The sequence below is a fragment of the Microcebus murinus genome, chromosome 1, assembly GCF_040939455.1.
Source record: "Microcebus murinus isolate Inina chromosome 1, M.murinus_Inina_mat1.0, whole genome shotgun sequence".
NCBI classification, from domain to species: Eukaryota; Metazoa; Chordata; class Mammalia; order Primates; family Cheirogaleidae; genus Microcebus; species Microcebus murinus.
Window position 1 is genome coordinate 115,627,688 of NC_134104.1, and position 22,004 is coordinate 115,649,691.

A 22,004-nucleotide genomic window follows, 5' to 3' on the forward strand; every position below is an offset into this window, starting at 1 on the left:
CCATTTCAGGTTCTGGAGCACCAAGACTTAAAGAACTTAGCTTTCCTGCGTCTTCTTGGTTGCATTTAGTGATAACGTGTACTAGAGACCAAACTATCCAAGGCTCCCAGGACATCACCCCGGCCTACTCCCCAGTGTGTGTGTGGCAGACTGGAGCCTGGCCTGGAGCGGGCTGCCCCATGCAGGGTCCCGGCTGTGCCCTGTGGCCGGCCGAGAGGCAGCCCAGGCTCGCTTGGCCCGGCACGTTCCTCAGTGCAGGGCTGCATCCCCTGCCAGAAGGGGGCTGTTTGTCAGAACGTACAAAGACACCATATGGACCACCAGGTGGCCCAGTGGTGAACATTTAAGGGAAATTCAGTATTTTCCATAAAATTTTACTTTTAATTCATTTCCTTAAAAAAATTTAAACTTTAATATATGGTACTCATGAATATTACTTACTTTGATTTTCATTTTTATCCACTTCCATTTCAAGATAATATTTATTGAGTGTAACAAAGGGGTTGCCACAAGAAAGGAGCACAGAAAGGGAATGGTGGGAAATTAAAGCTGCTGAGCTAGGAGCACTGAGAGGCTCCCCAAGCCCTGCCAAAGCCCATTCATAACACGGGCTCTCCCTGAGCGTGAGGTAGGACAAGGTACACCATGTCCAGTTTGGTAACTGTGGCTGGGGGACTGAAACCTGGTGTCAGAGGGACCTGGCTCTGTCATGTTCTGGCTGTGGCTCTGTGTAAATTTCTTGAACTCTTTGCGTCTCAGTTTCTTCATGGGCAAAATGGAGCCAATAATAGAATCTACTAGGGTTAACATGAAGACTGAATGATGATAATATAAAAGTGCTTGGCCTAGTGTCTGGCACAAAACCAAGCTTTATAAACATAAGCTATCGTAGTATTATTATTACCAATTCATTATTATTAGTTGCAAATGTCAGTAGGAACAAGTATTAGCTAAGCCTTGGCCCCAGGCCCAAAACTAGGGAATGTGAAATTCCTCAATGTCAGGGAGAAACATCTTATTTCATGTATTCCCAGAGCTCCCCAGACCCCCTCGCAGTGCCTGATACCCCGTAGGGGCTCATTAAGTAATCACTCTTTCTTAATGCACAGAGCAGTTACACCTGAGCCTTAGCCATGGCATGTCCCCCATCCCCACCCCCATGGGCATTTAACTACAATTATCATCTAAATAATTTCTTATTTAGCTCATTGTTACCATTTCTTCTAAGCATGTGGGAAAAGGCATTAACAATTTTTTTTTCCCCAAACAGGGTCTTGCTCTGTTGCCCAAGCTAGAGTGCAGTGGTATCATCATAGATCACAGCAATCTCAAAACACCTGGGCTCAAGCAACCCTCTTGCCTCAGCCTCCTGAACAGCTGAGACTGCAGGTGCATACCACCATGCCTGGATAATACTTTTCTTTCTTTTTTTTTTTTGTAGAGATGGGGTTTCAAGTTGGTCTCAAACTCCTGGCCTCAAGTGATCCTCCCACCTTAGCCTCCCACAGTGCTAGGATTACAGGCATGAGCCACTGCACTTGGCTGGCATTAATAGTTTAAATAAAATTTTTTCAAGTAGCCTATTTATTAGCTGTTCTGATAAAAAGCTTGGCAGAAAAGAGACTGTTTAAAATAAATATTTAGATCATCAATAAATTTCCCTTATGTGTACTTACCCTCTTGATTCTGAAGGTCACTCAAATTTGACTACAAATTTATGAATAGAAACAAAGCTAGGGTATTATCTATTTATTGGGTTTTATGCCTGTTTTGGATAATGACGTTCTTTCACCTCCATAAAAAACCTCTTCTGCATTCTGTCTCATTGCCTCTCTGATCTGTTTACAGATTCCTGGCAAACCACGTTTGCTCCTTTCTTTTCACGCAAATGATTTTTTAAGAAAATAACATAACAGTTTGGTTATGATTTTAGGGAATATTTTGGTGTTTTGGTTTTTTGATTTCAGAATTTTTTAACTTAAGTCTCAGTTTAGTGGATCCATTAGTTTGTATTTTTTTCAGTAGAAAAAATATTAAAAATTTGGGTTCAGTTTGGGGTTTAGCATATTTTATGTGCCTTACTCTAGATTTGGGTTCAAGCTTCCACTGAAGTCCCTGATTAACATTAATGCGACTGTCAGATGTCGTCAACAGTCCCAGCTTTCCTTGTCCTGCTCCACGGGGCCATCCCTCCTCTTCCTGTACGGTCAGTCATCTTTGCCCTCCGAGAGGAAAGCGGGGCCTCTGCTTACACACTCCGGGGCTAAAATTCCAGTTCCACCAACTTACTAGCTGCCTGAACTTGGACAAGTTAATTAACATCTGTTTTTGTGTGTGTGTGTTGTTTTTTTTAAATCTATAAAGTGGACATAGCAGTGCAACTTCATCTTTATGAGGATCAAACGAGATAAAATGTAGTATCTCATTCTGTTGTTTTTCACCCTGAATAACATTCCACAAAAATCCCAGGAAACAAAACAATACTCACATTCTTTTCTCCAGCCCATCTCATTGTGATACTAGCAACCAATATGACACGTGATGGTGGAAAGGGTATTGGAAGCAGGGGCGGTTTGTAAGTGGAGAGTTGAGCGCCTGGAGAGTCTCAGGCACTGAGGCTTCCAGTAGGTCCAGGCAAGATCAGCTCTGGTGGGCTGTCTGGTCAGGAGTCGTGGGGCTCAGGCCAGGCTGACCCCAAAAGAAGGGAAGCTAGTTAGAAAAAATACTTGTGGAAGGTAAATGCAAAAGCATATTTAGCAAGATAAGGGACTATAGGTAATACAGCAAGAATTCATATATTAAGGCCTTGGGAGAATATGAACATATTTTGGTACCATGTTTTGGTACAAAACACTTGGATACATGTATCATGATGTAATATCACGACAAATATAGGCAGTAACTGCATTCACAGACACAGAATTAGGGACTCTTATCGTTTTGGGGAACCCTGCATGCCCATTCACAGGATTGCCGCCAGAAGCCCTACTGTGAAGAATAGCCAGAGGAGAAGAGGTTGGGGAACTCCTACCCCTTTGAGTGATTGTTATAGGCCCACATGTTGCCCTTTCCTTTGCGGGTAGCAAGGAGGGGAGCAGGGCAGACGGGTTTCCTGGACCGGTCAGTGGGACGTGGGACGGGATGCAGGGGGAGGGGGAGGGAGGCCTCTACACGGCCCCCAGAGTAGACGGTATCCTACATACTGCACGGCACTTCCTGGAAGGTCTGGCTCTCTCTGTGTCACTGTCCCTGCCCATTCTGCTCTTCCAGGTGCCATAGGCTTAATAGGCTTAATAATAGGGTTAATAAGCCATAGGCTTAATAATAGGGTTAGAGTCATAAAAATAAATTCCTCAAGGCAGTCCCTAGCTCTGAGAGCTCGCAGTCCCTCCTAAAAACATGATTCCTTGAGCAGGGCCCTTCCCAGGCAGCTTTTTCAGGGCTGTGTTTTCAGGTTCCTGTGCATTTGATGACCACAGCCCCTTCCCAGTTCACAGTTCTGGTGTCCACAAGATGGTGCTGAGTCCACACAAAGACACGCTCTTGGGCCCCAAGTAGCTGGTGATCCAGCCCCCCAGACCTTTCTCAAAATGGGCAGATGAGTAAGCATCGCCTCAGTATAAACAGTGCCTGGGATGTTTGCAATAACAAAAAGCAAAGAACACATGACTCTTAGTGGAGCATGCACTCTGATTCTTAACTTGCCACAAATGAATTTTAGAGATTCTTCAGATGGTGGGTGGGGCAGCTCCACTCAGTGCGGGAATCTTCTCATTGTTAGAGAAGTCCCCACCAGGGAGGGGACAACTCAACCGTAGCCTCTGCCACAGGACAGCCCTTTAAAGGTTTACCCTGCACATCCGTTTCCTGGGCTGTACATCTCCAATTCCCTCAGCTATTCTCCTGTAAGAAGAATTTTAAAGAGAAGCCAAAGATCTCACGGTGTGACCAAAACATGCGTCTAGACTTCTGGTTCCACATGCCTTACTCTGCCATTCTCCTCAAAAGGCAGATGGGCACTAAGTATCACTTTGGAAAGTACTTGACCTCACTAAGCCTCAGTTTCCTTATCTATAAAATGGAGTGAATAATTTACATGTCATGGAGTTTGGGGAGGATCAAATGATAGTATATCAGCATTCAGCAAGTACAGAGCAAATAGTGCTTGACAAAGGATTTTATTTATAATACATAGACATCTTTTTTTGGCACGGATTTATCCTTTCTTCCCTTGTTTTCTTCCTCCTCACTGGCTTCCAAACTTCTAGGATTGAATTTTTTTAACTGCAACTCAAAAATTCACTTATTTATTCTGGTTAAATTTAATTGGTTCATCCATCCTTTCCCTGCCTGTTGAGGTATTTTAGAATGTCAATTCTGTCTTAAAATACATCTAGTGATCCCTTAAACATGTTACACCGATTCCTGCTCCAAAACTTTCAGTAAGTTTAGGATGGTGATGTCTGTCACAAAAAGGCATGATTGTATTCTATGCTCACCTCCAGGGAGTAGCAGAATGTGATTATTCTTCTCATTCAAATCATATTTTGAGATCAGCACTGTAATACTGATAGCTACTTAGAAAATATTTTCCGACCTATTAGAATAAAAAAAGATAAAGCCTTGGTTTCATCTTTAAATAAGGAGGAGACTAAATGCATATTATCGGGATATGAGCCTGTGAGGAGCAGCTCTGGCCAGGTCAATCCATCAGTCAAGCACTGAGACCACAAGGCAAGTGAGCTCCTGGATTCAGATCCAGAAAGCTTCAGAATGGCTGGGGATGGAATTGTTGGGAATAACCTAAGAGTAAAAGATCAAGATGTTAAGCTCCCTGGAGCTGATCTGTGGTCTTTGGTCACAGGTGAATCAATGCAAAACACTAACCAGTCACACTCTCCCAGCTCAGTTGTTTCAACAAACATAGCAAGATTTGAATTTTCTAACCATTCTTCTCCATTCCATCATTATCCCTAAGTAGCTCTTTCCATTTCTTTTTCTTGGGCTCTCATCCCAGCATCCTTTGCCGCACCCTGCCTTGGAATTCAGACAGCCTGCGATTGTTTCTGTGCCCATATCCGCTTACCCAGCAGAACACCACCTTCCCTGTCCTGACTCCTCCCAACGGCCAACTTTCTGCACCCAAAGGCAGAACAAAGACAAGCATTCCCAGCCCTATTCCTGTTTCGCCTGGTACAAATCACTTTCACACACTACCTCATTTTCCTTCTCATGACAGGCTATAATATTTCCATTTCAAAGATGAGACACCGAGTCTCAGAAAAATTAAGCCAAAGTCCCAGTACCACATAACTTGTAATTGGCAAGGCTGGATCTGCAACCCTGATCTTGTGACTCCGGGTTTCAAACTGACTTCTAATATAACTCAAAGGAAGACTATATTTGTATGACTATAACTGTTAGTAAATATAAACTATCTCATCTTCTGATAGGTATGCTTAATGGTTGTATTTGTTTTATGCCCAATTCAGTGTTGAACATGTACTTTCCACTCAAAAAGGTACATATAATTAGCGTGCTTTTTTTTTTTACCAATAAAACTAGTTTTTCCTGATTAGTCTATAATATTCCATTAACATGCTGCTGACCAGGTGATCACCAATGTATTCTACTTTGTATTTTCCACCATCTTGCATTACCTGATCACATGGCATTTTGCTTAATTTGCTCTGTAAAATGGAATAATACCTGAGAGGATTATTGTGATACCTAAAAGAGGCAATGAATATAGAGACCTCAGCTAGTGAGGATTCAATAAATGGTATTCCTCATTACTACTAATAAATTTCCAATACATTCATCGAAATCAAGTAGAGTTCTCAATAAGTGTCTGAGGAGGTATAAGGTAGCATGAATACAGTAATTCAGAGAAACAGAACTTCTTCCTCCCCTTGGCCTTTTTGAATCCTCCATTTCTTCCCTCATTCAGCACGCTCCCGGAGCCCACAGTCCAGTGGAGCAGACAGACATGCAGACAGCTCCTACATGATGACCACAGTGCTACACTGAGGGCATCAGGGCTCTGGAGGACACAGCCTTACACTGGGGAAGAAGAGTCCAGGAAAGGGAGGTGGGGCTGAGTCTTGAAGGATAGGGAGCATTTCCTTGACATCTAAGAGGGAAAAGGGCATTCTAGGCAGAGTCTTAAGCAAAAGCAAGGAGGCAAGAACTACACGCCTGGGGAAGGGCAAAGAAGTAGGACGGCTCTGCACAGGTGTGTGCAGGGGCTGCTGGGAGCCGGGCAGGAAGCCCGGGAGGGTCCTGGTCAGGAAGAGTCTCCAATGTCAGGATGAGTTCGGACTTTACCCTCTAGCCCCACAGTTCTCGCCCTCTGCCTGCATTCTGCAATCACCTATGGGAACTTGAGAAAACACCAGTGCTCAGGCCCCAACTCGAGATTCTATCTGGTGTTGGGTGGGGCCTGGATACTGGGAGTTTCTATAAAGCTGTCCAGGTGACTCTGATGTACAACCTGGACAATGGCAGGTCATGGAAAAGATTTAAAACAGGAATGATATGACAGCTTTGCAGACAGGTCATTCTGGGAGCAGTTTGGTGAGAAGGATGACTGGACAGGGTATGAAAAGAAGGCAAGGTGATAGGTGGGGATGAAAGGGGAAAGATTTGAAGCTGTTTGGATGGGAGAATGGAATGGCTAATCAGAAATCAGAGGAGAGATAGGGGAAGAATGGTTGATGTGCCAGGTCAATTGCCGAGATGTGCCATTAACCGGTAGGGAGCCCAGACCAAATAGCTGGTTTGGGAGGAGGATTATGAAGTCTGTGCCCCCTCTGAAGAGCCTGTATCAATTGACAGACACCCAAAATGGACCCTAGTGCTGAAAGGAAGCCGGGCTGAAGATCCAGATGTGCAGTGCACTGGCATTTAGGAGGCAGCTGCAAATGTGAGCATGAATCTTGCCCAAGGAAAGTAAACTGGGTGAAAAGAAAATAGAGCCAAAGAAGGACAGTAGTGGATGTATCAGAATTACTTGGAGACCCTTATTAAAAATTTCATTTCTTGATGCCACCCCAGACTGACTGAATCAGCCGGGGTAAGGCCCCAGAATCTAATTTCTAAAAGCTACCAGGTACTTCTGTACAAGGCTGGGTTTTGATGCTGTACTTGTTTCCTACGACTGCTGTAACAAGTTACCACAAACTTGGTGACTTCAAACAACAGAAATTCATTCTCTTCTAATTTTGGAGGACAGAAGTCCAAAAATCAAGGTGTTGGCAGGGCCACGCTCTCTCCGAAAGCTATAGGGGGAGAGTCCTTCCTTGTCTCTTTCGGCTTCTGGTGGCTCCAGTTTCTTCGTGGCTTGTGGCTGCATTAACTCCTACCTCTGCCTTCGTCCTCACATGGCCTTCTCCTCTTCGTAGAGGAGTCTCTCATCTGTGTGTCTTTTATAAGGACACTTGCCATTGGATTTAGGGCCTACCTCTCAAGATCCTTAATTACATCTGCAAAGACTCTTTTCCCAAACTGCGTCACATTCACAGGGACGGGGACGTGTCTTTTGGGGGCCTCCATTCAACCCAGAAGACAACATGGCAGTAACTCAAATGGATGAATGGGAGAGGGGCTGGGATCCAGAACTCCAAGCTGAGTTCCTGATAGTGGTGGGAAGAGGAGAGAGAAGAGAGGAAGAGAGAAGGAGCCACTTCAGGGACTGCTAAGATACACAGCTGTACTCCCAAGTCTTGCTCTGCCCAAAGCACCCTAGGCCACTGTATGTCCAGGGCACAAGACCACCTGAAAATACTATATGTAATGGAAAAAAAACACAACTATAAATTAACAAAAAGCTAGACCATGTGACCCTCAAAATGTAGTCCAGAACTTTGAAGGGTTGAAAAGGCTTTTAGTTATTTTCTAAACCAGATTAATTTGACACGAAGCTAAAATTTCCTAAGAGACTGTAGCCTTTTCCTCCTCACCATCCTTGTAGCTTCCCATCCAGACAAGTCACCGTGGCAGCATGGGATTGATGGATTATTCCTGTCCTTCAAAATGTTTCCTTAGGAGCAGGCAATACTCTCGGCCACTAGCATTCGAGAAGTTCATCTACCACCTCCCTTCTCACTGCCTGCCAGGGTCACTGACAGTGGGTCATCCCTCTTTTTCACAATGACACATATTCCACCATTAAAATAGTACATTATAATCATTTGTGCCAGTTCTCTGACACACAAAGGTTTTCTGTCCCCTAACATAGGACTTTCCCTTCTTGGTAACAGGGTTTCCAAGACCAGAAGGTCAGTGGAGAGTAGAGAGGGCAGAAGGGGACAAGGTGCTATGTCAAGGTTAAAGTCACAGCCAGGGGATAACAGTCTTCAGAATCAGGTTCTCATGGTGGTCAAAGTCACCCCATCACACATTTCTACAGCAGAACTTAAGAGGCATAACCCGCTGGCCCCCACCTCCTAAGACCAAAGCACCCACAGCACCTCCTAGTTAACAAGTCCACAGTCTCACACAGGCCAATCTCCATACAAGTCTGTCTCTGCGCTTCCCCAGAGCTTCTAAGAGCAGCACTGCCCGACACCAACACATGAGAGGCAGCTGGGGAGCTGGTCACGTGCACTTTCTGACACAGTGGGTCTGGACTAGGGCTCTGTATCTCTAACAGGCTCGCAGGGGACACCCATGCTGCTGGTCCGAGCACCACACTCTGAGCAGCAGAGGTCAGGACTCCACTGCAGCAGCAGCTGATGGCTTTTCTTTGGTCAAGTCATCCTGGAACAAACTCCTAAATGATTCCACCCTGGCGCCCCTCCAACCCACTCAGCATAGCATAAATTCTACAACCTCACTTGGAATGGCAGAAATTTGTCTTTATTTATTGCCAGAGTTCCAAGAACAGCCCAATTCCTGCAATAAAATAGAGTAAACAGGACAAAAAAAGGGTCTTATATGTGTGGGTCCATCTAAGCAGGGTAGAGGTGCCTGGGGTAGACCTAAAGATGTGGTTTAGATGGAGTTTAAGGAAACTGAGTTCTCTTACTGCTGGCGGAATGATAATAGTTGCAATGGGGATGTTGATGATGCCAGCGGCAACATAAGCTAACATTTACTGAGCACTTTCTGCACACCAGGACCTATGCTAATTTAAAGACATTATAACTCAGCACCAAGAGGGAAAACGGAGGGTTAAAGGATGTTTAGAGAAGAGGGAAGGCATTGTAAATTCCAGGGTATGCAGAAGGTCAATAAGATGTCAACGGAAGGAGAGGAACAATTCTCACACTGTCCCAGTCTAGGACTAGTTAGGAAGTTGCTGTCTATTAGAAACTTCAGAAGACATGCTTGGATGGAGCAGGTCAACACCACAGTCCAGGTACATCAGGATGTGACTGCTGTCCTTTGCTGTCACCCATGGCCTGACAACACCCAGGTTAGCCCCTGAAGGCTTTGGTTCCATCTGGCTGCCTTGCGAGGGACGTCACTCGACAAGGAGGGGCTTCCTTTGATGAGTTCTTCCTGTTTCATCCTGGGATTGAGACACTGAGAACTGGGCAACATAGTCAAGGCTGCTATGTCCGATACATCTCCAATGTCCTTGGACATGCATGCGGTGTTTTCTGCTGTCCCCCCGACACAATTATTTTGCTTGTATTAGATGGATTACATCCGAAGTGTCTGATTTGTTTGCTGTGACATGGAAAAGGTTCCATTGCCATTACTTTTCCTTGAGCTGGGCCTTGGAGAGCTTCAAGCCCAAGCTCTGCATGACAAGACTCAGCAGGGTGCCACTGAGGAAATGCAGACTAGGGGACTGAGCCGGCTGGTGTGGCTCTATGACAGGCATGCAGAGCAGCAGTCCACAGGATGAACCAGCCTGCAGGTCAGATTCATCAGGCTCTATCGTATTTGAAGAAGTTTCAATGCCCTCCAGCTTGCCACAACCTAACACTCCTCTCTATCTTATGCCAAGCCCACATTTAACTCTCATATTACCTTCCTGTCCTGTATGCATTTAATATTTGAGTTTTAGACTCTAATCTATAAAAATGTAAGTATAAATAACTTATAAGTTTTGCTCTGCCTGTGAGATTTGAATCTCTTCACAATGATCCACTGTTCTCCTAAAATGTAAATGTCGTCAGTATTCAAGTGCTCAAAACTACCAAAGTGTTCCACCTTAATGACAGACAGGTGGTAAGAGCTTAATGTGGAATACATTTGGGGGACATCATTTCTTCAGGGTCCCTTTAAGTTTGTTCATTCCCATGGGGAAAATTTCTCAATACATGAATCGTAGGAGACAGAGTGGTAGATATTAAACTCCCTACTTTGCTCCAAATAGTCATTTTAATGATAGGGTCTTCTCGAGCTTCAAGAAGAAGGGGATACTCAACTCCTAATCAGCACTTCATAAAATCAGTTTCACTTCCAGAGGCACCCAGCTCTCCTTTTTAAAGGGGTCCCATTCTCATCATTAGCAGGGAAAGCAATAACTGCTGAGCAATACATCGGCCTGCACTGGCAGCTGCTTTCAGGGCTACAGTATTCTGGGTTGACATCATGCTCCATCACTGTGTCACACAAATATAACAATTCCAAAAAATGGATCACTGAAATGGAGCCTGGACCACCTGGCTGTTGGGGCTTCAAAACAATGGGGTCAACATAAGAAAGCATATCCACGAAGATCACAAGTACCCTCAAGGAATCCTCAGAACTGCTCAATCAATGAACAATGGTGGTCAACTACAGGAAGAAGTTTCTGCTCTAGAAACATCAGGGAGATGCGAAGCTGATCCCCTCAGTCTGCAGAGCATTCTGAACGTCTCTGGGGCATGGAGACCTCCTGGAGGAAGCCACTCCCCCCAACCCCCCACTGTACTGACAGCCTCGCCTGGCTCCAGACACAAAATGCCAACATACGGAGGTCATGTGCATGGGCCTGCGCCCTCAGATATTTATTTAAGTCCATGTATACACTTTCCCTGCACAAACATTTCCTTCTCCCCCATTTTCCACAATTCCTCCTCCCATGTTTCCAGTTTGAAGCCACCGCTGGCAACACTGTGATCTCTGGAGGGAGGCCAGGCATGGCGGCACAGAGCTCTCTGAGGCAGCGCGGGACTGTGAAACAGTCGCCTCTTCCCAGGGCTCAGGAGAGGCAGGCGACTGGCAGAGCTGTCAAGCAAGCCCCTTGGTAGGTCTGAGACAGGCAGAAACACGAGGGCTTTTCTACTACGGAAATGCTATAAAAACTCTGGCTGGTCTTACAAATGGGTGCACAAAAATGGTTCAGACAAAAGAAATCAACTGGAAAAGAATTGCTGGGGAAGCGGGGGAGAGAATATTAAAGGAACTAAATTCCAGTTAGCTTTTGTCAATTTCACTCCCTAAGAAATCTAATTAAGACAGAATGAAGGTTTCTGGCAGGTATCTCAATAATTCTCCTGCTCACCTGTTTTTGAGTAGAATTATCTGGGCAGGGGGAGCAACAAATCAGCTATCTACATTTAAAAAAGTAAAACTCCCAAAACAAACCCTGAACCCACTGCAGATAAAAACTCACAATATGCTGTTTAGAAAAATTATGCTTTAAATATACTGATCTATAAAAACCTAAAGAACAGGCTGTTCTGTAGAATAGCTCGAGTTTCTGCTTGTGCTTTCATTTTAGAAAACAAACGCCCATAGACTCCAGGGTGGGAGGAGTTTCACACAGGGATTCCTGCTCACAGAAAATGGCCACTGGGTTTTAGAGACCTTAACACAACAAACAGGGCACCCAGGAGACCTTTTGGGAATACAGGGCACTTACCTTTCACAAGGGTAATCATCTAGAGACACATAAAACTTTTTTTTAAACCAGTAGCATAAATCATGGCCTCCAGGATATTTGTTTGCTGAATACCACAATGACTAATCACCAGAACTTTCCTTATTCTCCCTGAGCAAGGAGCTTCATGGGAGGAAAAAAAAGAAAAAGGTCATTTTGCCACTTTTAATGTAAGGTAGTTGCTAGGATTGGAGGTAAGACTCCTATTTAAACTCTATAAAAGAAAAAAAAAAGGACCTTGAAAAGTATTTCCTAAAATAGAGGTGAAAATCGTCTTATCGGAAACTCATTATAAATAGAAAAGAAAGTCTTAAAATAGATCATTCAAATGTGACAAAAACCTCTTGATTGCTTTCCTGAAAATGTCAAAAACAAAAACAAAAATCAAGAATACTAAATACAACTAAAAGAGTAAGAAGTTCACTTAGAAGCGTATTGCTGTTTAGGGAAAAATGTGCCTCCCAGGTAATTTACGTTGCTTCTGCACAAGAACTCAATTTACAGCGTGTAGCAGCTAAAGACACTTCAGAATAGCGAGAACAGGAAAAATTTTAAAGGTCAGGGTTCTCCCCACCACTTTGCCCTCCTAGTTAGCATAGTACTGAGGGCAGCCAGTTCTTTAACATCTGAGTAAAACCCCACACGGGGCTTCATTTCAGTGCCATGTCATGGCTTCTGCAGTCCATCCTAGTGCCTCCACTCCCTGGAAGTGGTCCTTCTGTCTCCCCCCATAAAAGCAAAGATAGACCTGCATTAATCCAGGGAAGGACTGAACACACCATAGAAAGTATGGTTCGGCAACGAGCCTCAGGAACCAGCTAGGACTCCTGCTATCCTAACACTTGAAAGCCCTTCCAAAGAGCGTCAAAGGCACAGCACTGAGTCCTCCAGAAACCTTGCTCTTTGAGCTCAGGTCAGGTGACTGCACGACCAGAACCAATAGGTTTATGTAGGGACAGACCAGAATGATGAGTAGGTTTTTCTTTTTTTTTTTTTTTTTTAAACAGGAAGTCTCCAAGTAGATGAGTAGGTTTTTCAAAAAGGAAATCCTCACTTAGGTCTAGGTGCCAATCACCTGTCCTATTAGAACTAATCAGAAATCTCCATGCTTACATAAAAATGCAAAGAAGTATGGGGAGACCGATCTGAATGCAGATCTTTCTCGCCTGGAAAGATGATAAATTCAGCTTTATTTTTACTGAATTGGTGGTCTTATTATCTAATTGTTGTCAATTCTACAAATAGTCAGAAATTGTTCTAACACATGAACAGGATAAATAACACAAATAAAACAAGGCCTAGAGACAACATCCAACTCACAAAGCAGGAAGTGACAGCTCCTCTCTGTCTCACCTTGCACAAAGCCTGCCTTCGTGGGCTGCTGAAATAATCCGAGCATGTCCTTCCAGGACTTAAACAGCCACTGAACACACCCTGGGATGAACACACATGGTAGCGGCCGGTGAAATGGGGAGTGTGCAAGCTGGGTCTTTCTCTTTATACTCCCTGAGAAAGTATTTAATTCCTCTCAATATTATAGTATAGCTTAGTAATTTTAATTACACGAGAGAGGAAAAATACTTTCTTAAAAAATGGGAAACAGCCTTCTGCCTCTCCCAACTTAAAACGAAATTTTCTTAACCACCTTCACTGGCAAAAACCCAAGCGCTTCAGGCAGACGGGAAGTTTTGCATCGTGGCGCCCTACTGTGTGTCTTCAGGCAGACCAGCGGATGTGGTGGTCCGCTCTCTCCCGTGGGGCAGTTCCAGCCCCTCTTTAAGCTTTGCTGCTGACGGCTGTCTCCTGCAATGCCGATAACCTGCCCATTTCTGGCAGACTGGGCATAGGGACGCTAGGTTCTGTTCCCACCTTGCCACTGACCTTGAACAAGCCTATGACTACTCTGGACTCTTGTTTCCTTATATGGAATATAAAGAGGTTGGGCTAGTTTATTATCAGGTTCTTTTTAGCCATAAAATTTGAAAACCATGATTCCCAGCCAGTCCAAATCCTTCTGTAAGAATTTCCATTTCCTCCAAAGTATGCTGGGTAAAGGCAGAACCCAAAGTCTGGCTGGTATATATCTATAAGGATGGTGGGAGAAAGCTATGATATTGGGACCTGCTGGAAGATCTCAGACTTAGCCCCTGTCTTGCTTTCCAGCTCCTTGTCCTAGCACCTCTGCCTTTCTGCTTGACAGGAAGTAGAATTTACCGCATCTTAGAGCTGAAAGGAAACTTAGCCATCATTGGGCAAAAACTTCTCTGGTTACAGGTGAGGAAACCAAACCAGCAGAGTCACTCAACTGTGGTTGCATGGTTGTTTGCTGAGAACAATCCCAGTGCTTCCCTCCGGACGCTCACATGGGGTCTTCTCACCTCCAAACTCTCAGGGGCTCTGGCTCTCTCCCTGGTCCCTGCAGAGTTCTGCAGGGCCTCAGAGCATAATCAACAAACACCAACAGAACACCTCTGCCCAATCCCCCAAGGAGCAGTTTTAAACTTTCACCTGGCAGAACTACTCTGAGAACATTTAGCCCACATAGTGACAGTGACAGCTACAGTAGAACACAAATTGATTGATCTTATCAGTGAAGAAATCCACTGGTGTTTTTACTCTTGAAAGAAAAAAGGTTGCAGCAGTACAGATGGTAGATAAGGATAGGTTAGGGAGATAGGAGGCCCCAGGAGGGCGGGGCCCTGATCTGATACCTGGCCTATAGTTGATGCTCAGTAAACATTTGCTGCACAAATTCAAGTTAGCACGTTATCTCTGTTCCGTTTGCTTCTTGTCAAAAGTTCAGAGGTTACAATAATATCAGGGATGAGGGTCTCTAAGTCTCTGAGCTAAAATCAGGAACAAATATCTGTTTCAAACCCTCATTATATGGCTAGGGAGGCAGGCTGGGGTAGAGAGAGAAGAGGCTGAGTCAGACAGACCCCAGGGCGTGAAACTCTCATCTCTACAACCCTGGCTGTTGCTATTGAGCCTCTTTTTGCCTCAACTGCCACCACACCGGGTTAAGGTTCCAATAAAATGGCTGACATAATGCACATAAGGTGTAGAACTAACTCCACGAATGTCAGGTCCATCTTCTTCCCTTGGGGGCTGCGGGTAAAGAGAGAGAAATCCCGTTTTGGGGAAAGGCGCCAGGCCCTCAGCATCCTGCTCCAAAAGACCAAACCAGCAAGAGGATGCCGACAACATATTAAAATGACTCCATATAGTTTTAATAAACACATTCCCATTACGTCATCTTATTTTTACATTACGTATAGAGAACATAAAGCACAATTCAACATATACAAATGTTTTATATCTATCCTCCATACCTGGCTTAAACACCAAATATGTCTGTATGTCTCAATCATTTGTTGTGAATAAGCAAAGAAGAGAGCTAGGACTAAGAATACGTTTTCATCTATAAAACGAGGTTGGGATAGATGAACAACATGAACTTTAGGCTAAAAACTATACGATTTTAACATGCAGAGAATCAGGGAAATAATATGGTGACAGTGATGTCTGTCCACCAGAAGACACAGAGTCAGATAGATAAATGTATCAAAATATCTTAATGGCATGACTATGCAGTGTTGTCACCATATAATGTTGCTAACTACTCAAGTTACATTGGTTTTACAAACTCTGGGCATAGGGACAGAGTGTCATCACTTCCTCCACAGAAAAAGAAACTGGTTTAGGGCTGCATGTCACCCAGTACTGCTGTGGTCACACAGCAGATAGCAATGGGGGATGCAGGTGCAATAATACCGCCATTTATTGACTATCTAGAATTCATTTGTTTTTATCTGATTATAGATATAATCCATAAACATTAGTGATGCAATTATAAAACTTTTGAGCATAGACATGTCCTTAAGAGAAACAGGATTCAAAATGAGCCTATGAAGTCTCAGGTTTATCCCCTTCTCTACCTCTCAGAAATTGACAAATTGTTAATCTTTAGCATCAGCCCAGCAGCACTTATTTAAAATGCAGATTCCACAGCCCCCTGCACCCCCAAATCTACTGATCAGCTATAAAGGGAGGTGTGTGCTTTCAATGATAAAATTAACACATTAAAATGAGTCAAAAATAAAGCTTTGTGTGTAGAGTACATTATGTATAAATTTAATGTCTATACAAGGTTGTGAGGGGAAGGGAACCAACATTTATTAATTGCCTACTCTGGTATAGACCCTGAGCAAATTATATATTATTCAATCTTCAAAATAATCCTGTATGAGTTATAGATGGAAAAAGTTAGGCATAAAGAGACAGTAACTTTTCTAAAGTCACAAGTCTGGAAATGGCCCAGCTAGGTTGTGAAACTAGATTTATCTGACCCCAGTCTCCACATTCCATTGTACTAAGTCACATGCACATGAAAACACACAGACACATGTACGTCATACAATAGCCATATGGTAAAAGGCAATGGAATTAAATTACTTTTAGAAACCTTTTGTATCAACAAACACAGTTTTGAAAGGACTATTAAGAGATATTCTTTGGTCTGCTGACAACGGAATACAGAGTATGACTGCCATCAAACCCAAATTTAACTGCCTGAATTTTAGAAATCTAAGTGTGTTTGGGGGCTTGCTAGGGTTAAATTTAACAGTGATTCTTGATTTGTGCAAGCTACAAATTTATGAAAATGGAACCACTTAATATTCATTCTATAAGTCACATTACCTTACAAAGGACAACAAATGTGTAATCTAGCATTTGTCAATCTCACGGTCTTCCAAAACTCATCCCTCCCCTTCCCGGGTCTGACATGCCTGGCTCCCTCCATTGGGAAACGCCTTCTGCTGACTTCTGGAGTCATGTCCTCTCTGGTTCTTCCTTGCTATCTTGCCAGACTTCTCTCAGCCTCCCTAGGTCTTCCTTTCTTTTCTCAAAAGGCTCCATCCTCAACCTTTTTTTCCCTAGACTGACTCTCTGGAAAATCTCTTCTCCCACCTCTTGACTTTTTCTTATACACCAATGACTCCCAAACTAGCTCTGGCATTCCTACAGCACGCAAAGCCCCTATCAGTGCCAGCTTTAGCTGTTGCTTCTCCACTGAGACACTGGCTTCTGTCAGTTCCTCCCTTTGCATCTGTTCCTTTCCCATTTCCCTGTTACCATCCATTTAGGACCTTCCCCCATCCCACTCCTGCCACACCCCCTCTTCCTTGGTGGACTGTAGTAGTCTTCTATCCCTGCCTCTAGTTTCCACCTTGCCTCCCTCCCAGTCTCACCAGGGCTCCTTACAGAGCAAGTGCCAAAAGTACAGACACAACACACGCCTGTTCAAATGTCTTTAACGACATCTATTGGTTCATATATTCAAATTTCCTAGTTGGCATTCAAGACTATTATCATTCAGCATTGAATGTTCTCCAGCTTGCTTTCCCACTTGGTGCCTGTATGGATCAGTTATGGCTCCGCTGGGCTCAGCACTTTTCCCTGAGTATGCTCCCTGCTTTCTGCATCTCCCACTGTTCCTCCTACCTCAAATGCCTCCTCCCATGTCTTTTACTGAAACTCCACATCATTAAAGGACAGGCATAAAAGATTTTTCTCAAGAAAGTCCCTTGACCCCTAGGGATAAAACAGACTTCTTCCTCTTCAAATTACCCAATATCTTCTTTTTGCGTTTACCAATGATTATTTCTGTATATTTTATTTCTTCAACTACATAACAGGATCTGAGAGGGAAGGGAGCAGATTTCATTGTTGCTGAATTCTCCACTCTCTCTAGCACAGTGTCATACTCATAATAGGTACTCAAATATTTACTGTATGTTTATAGAACTCAAAGTATACGAAGCATATGTTTTATTTATGGATTAAGTTATTATAAGTAGCATTCAAGTATTGCAATCTGATTTCTGTTGCTTAATGCAATTCTTGGAGCTATCTCTAACTTATACACTAAACAAAAACATTTCTTAAGTTGCTTTAGTTTTGAACACCCATGGATAGCCCATGGATGTGGCCTAAAAGCTAAAAGAGGAGAACATTTCAAATCAAAGAAAGCCCCCTTGCCAAACTTCTTTTTCACTGATTATGGGTTAAGTGTCCCCAAAAAAGGCCTCTATGAGAAGGTAACAGTAACGGCAAAATCAAAATTTAAAAGAGAAGTGAGAAATTCCTTTCTAAGGAGTTTCAGAGTTTTAAAATGGCCTTCCTATATATCCACTTCCCACACAGGGGTCAATCTCCAACATCCTTGGAGCTGAAATCCCAGCATATTAAAAATAGAAAATTGCTAACAGTTCAACAACTAATTCTTTGCCAAGAGACTGGACATGGCTAATATCATGATTGTAAAAACAATCTGTTTGGTCTTGAGCTCCCAAGTGCCTTGTAGAAGGAGCCTAATACACATTTGTTGATGAAAAAAATGAATTCAGAGAAAGCCTTACTACTGTTTATAAATTGAAAGCATAAGTTTTAATAGATGGGTGGAAGTGTATGTTAAAGTGGAAAAAATGAAATAGTGAATTGAGAGACAAGAACTTTGGTATGTCCTTCACGCTGGTCCGTCCCTGTGGCAGAGTGCACCCTGTAACCGCTGGAGCGGATAGGGGGCGTGGTGCACGGCAGGCATCGTCCATCTGACCAGGCCTCTTTGGATTAGGCAGCAAGCTCCTCCAGGGTGGGCACTCTGCCACCCTAGCGCAGTGCTCTGCATACAGAATATACTCCATAAAAGTAGTATGAGATGCAAAGCCTTCCAGATCTGTCTCTATTTCTACAGTTTAATACTTCACACCTATTCTTCCTCACCTCATAGGGATATTGTGAAGAGTAAATAAAAATACTGCACTTAAAACCCTTAATGCATTGCTTAGTGCACACACCCACACAAATACTTGATAAATGGTAGTTGCTCTTGTTCCCATCTGGGGTTTTGTACATGCCTCTAAGGTAGAGCATAGTGTGCTGTGCTGTCAGTACTTGTCTACCAGAACCTCAAATGTCCCAGGTGTGGGCTCTTCACTCCATGCCTAGCAAGGTCCTTACCCAACAGCAGGCTCTGAAGCCACCTATGTGGCTGAGCAACAAAGATCCAAGTTCCAGTCCTGCCTTCACCCTGACCCAGTGGGTAACCCTTAGAAGTCATTTAAACCCTCTGGACCTCAGTGATGTCGGTGGGTGCTTCTGGCCCAAAGATCTATGAAGAGACATCAAGAAGCTCCCAGGACAGTTGTTGGTAGAACTGGAAGGAGAAATCAGTTGTTCTAAAGCCCTGCCTGTTCACCTAGTTCCCCTTCATCACAGGGACCTCACACATCATGTCTCCTTATAACAGATCACTTGAGTGTCACCGTCACTTTGTAATCCCAAAACCTGTCATGAATCACATCCCTTTGGGAGTCCCTCAGAAAAAAACCACTTCCTCTTGCATGTAGACTAAGGAGAGATGTAAATTTAGTTACCTCAGTTAGAACAGACCAGCCTTAACAGAGTTATTTTCCCGTGCTTTGGAAGAAATCACTTGGAAATCCTTGGTTCTGCATCCTCCATCTCCTCCACATCAAGATCTAAAAAGAGAAAAAAGAAAAGTGCAGTGTCCCATGACTAGCTGCTAGGATTTGATGTTTCAGCAATTGCAATTAGCATATATTGAACACCTACCATAAGTCAAGCACTGCACAAAGTGATTGACGTATGTGGCCTCATGCAATCTTCATGACACCCCTCAGCTGTAGGGAACATTCCCCATTTTACAGCTACAAAGACTCTGAGAGGTCACGGAACTTGTTCAAGGTCACACAGATGGTTTATATGAGAGCTGGGACTCAAACCCAGATTCAAATGATTCCAAAGCCTGGGCTATTAACCAGCGTCAGGATTTCAAAAACTTTGTTGATAGTGACCCACTGTTTAAAGAAAAAAAAATTTTTTTGGCCACATTCTACAGCAGAAATAAAAAATTACATTATACAAACTGAAAACCAAAAGTCTCATAAAACCATGCTTACCCTTACTGTTTGCAATGCACACTTCTTATTCTTCTCTGTAGTGTACTATATATTCTACACCTTTTAAAAAAAATTTCCAGTAGCAACCCATTAAACTGATTCCACAATCTTCTAATAGGTCCCTACTCTTGGAAAAACACAGCGCTTAGATACAGTACATAGCTAGCAGTTTCTCTGAAACCACAACACAACCCTTCTGTACTTTTTAATCATGAGAATCTGACGGAGTAGTTGAGCTTCATAGTTAGGAGAAAAGTCTTTAACCTTTAAAATATGCATAAGGCACCATAACAGATATCTTCTATAATGGATCCTTACGAGGGATATTCCATTAGGGCCAATGTCCAGAACGGAATCAGGCACTTACCTATAGCAGAGCAGGAGTTATAAAGTAGAACCGCGGACAGACTAAAATCTCAAGTGATTTGTTATGTACTCTGCAAAGAAGTGGCTACCAGCCTGCGGTTGTGTTTTACCAACAGTGCAGACCTATCTACGACAGAAGTAGGAGGCTGAGATTGCAAACCCCTTTGGGCAGGGCCCTGCCTTTGCACGTCCCGTTCAATTCAAGGGGCTTGGTGTTGCACCAAGGAAATTATCACTTACGGGTAGGGTCACGACTGGGGTTCGATTCCCAACCCCGGGACTGGAAAGTGCGACTGTCAACGCAGTTCCTGAGCCTGCTGGACCTGAGCCCACCACGTCCCCAGCCCATTTCTTCCCCGGCCCCCACCCTGCAGCACAGCCGCGCAGTTGGGCCACTAGATGCGGCGCAACCTGCCCAGACTCTGCAGCTGAACCCCACCCCTCCCCATTCAGGGCGCCGGACCGGAGTGCGGGCACCTGCGGGCTCTTGCTCGCTGCAGCAGCTCTGCTTCCCAGCGCTCGCGGAGCTTGCAGCCGTGCTGGAGTGTTTCCCCAGCCCAGTTTCCAAGCTCCCTCCTGGGGAGAGGAGCGGTCCGCCCCGCGCCTGCAGGCCGCGCCTCGCCCTCCCGGCCCGGACGGAGCAAGACCCTGCGAAGGGCACTTACGGGGCTCGGCTCCGCCAGCGCGTTTCCCCGGGGGTCCATGGCGCTTCCGGACCCGCGAGTCCGACCGCAGCGCAGCACCGCCCAGAAAATGGACGCCGGCGGCTCGGCTCTGCCGGCCCGGCCCGCCCCCGGCGCGGGCAGAGGACGCAGCCCGTCCGGGAAGAGGTCGGCCCGACCCTCAGTCCGCGCGCCGGGGGCTGGGGGGACCGCCGCGCCGAGGACAGGGCCCGGGAGGGCGGCGGGGGGCCCGGGAGGGCGGCGGGGGGCCCGGGAGGGCGGCGGGGGGCCCGCGACGGCCTAGCGAGGCCCCAGGCCCACAGGGGCAGCGGCCTCGTCCTCCTCGCGGGAGGACAACGTACTCAGGGCTGCAGAGCCGCAGAGCCGAGGGACGGAACAAGGCCCTGGTCCGCAGAACGGTCCCCGAGCTCCGATCCAGACCACGCACACTCGAGAGAGACGCGATTCGGAGGACGTCCTGTGCAGTTTCAGTGGCATCAAATTCTCAGGAATAGGGTGTCACCTGTATTTTCCCATGGCTGTGGGAAAGCCATGGGAAGGAGGCCCAGGTTTTTCCGACGTGATATAGAAGCTATTACACGAAGAAGACCCAGTCCTCTTCCTTAAATAAAGAGCCCTGACTGCCGGCAGGGATCTAGGGCCTGCTCGTTGAAAAGATACTTACTGAGGGGCTGCCACAAACTCCACTGTTGCCTAGTGGAGCTAATAGCCTAGTGCACTCATGTACAGGTGTTTGTTTTTTAAAAAAATCATCCACGTTCCGTGTGTTTTGATAGCATTGAACCTTGTTTTAAAATTTTCTTCAGAAAATTTTCTCTTCAAAGCTACAACTTAAAAGAATTAAAAAGTCTGTTCTTTGCGTGACTTACATCCTGTTTTCGGCCTGGAATACAGTGCTTGCAATTCTGCATCCCAGTTCCTCACCACGTTTTAAGAATATGATCATTTTGATGAATAAAGTAGATTCCAATATTAAATACAACGCTAGTAAACCATTTTAAATAATCAAGGAAAAATATATTGACTGCATGGCACATCAAATTAAAGAATTGTGTAACTTAAAGGCAGTTTTGAAGGCTGACAGTTTGGGCAACATGCATACACATGTACATTAGCAGCTCTCAACCCCCTCAACGCCAAGCACCCTTT

General features: G+C 44.7%; 1 protein-coding gene across 11 annotated transcripts in view; it reads right to left on the reverse strand.

Moving 5' to 3' along the window:
• The window catches only part of ZBTB38 (zinc finger and BTB domain containing 38), a 121,662-nt gene that overhangs the window by 20,623 nt on the left and 79,035 nt on the right, over positions 1-22,004 (reverse strand). For 7 of the 11 annotated variants that reach the window (XM_020286033.2, XM_020286041.2, XM_076005033.1 and 4 more), the window contains one exon: positions 19,261-19,365. The gene's annotated coding sequence lies outside the window, so the exon portion shown is untranslated. The other 4 variants (XM_020286048.2, XM_012762334.3, XM_020286053.2 and 1 more) reach the window with 4 other exon arrangements.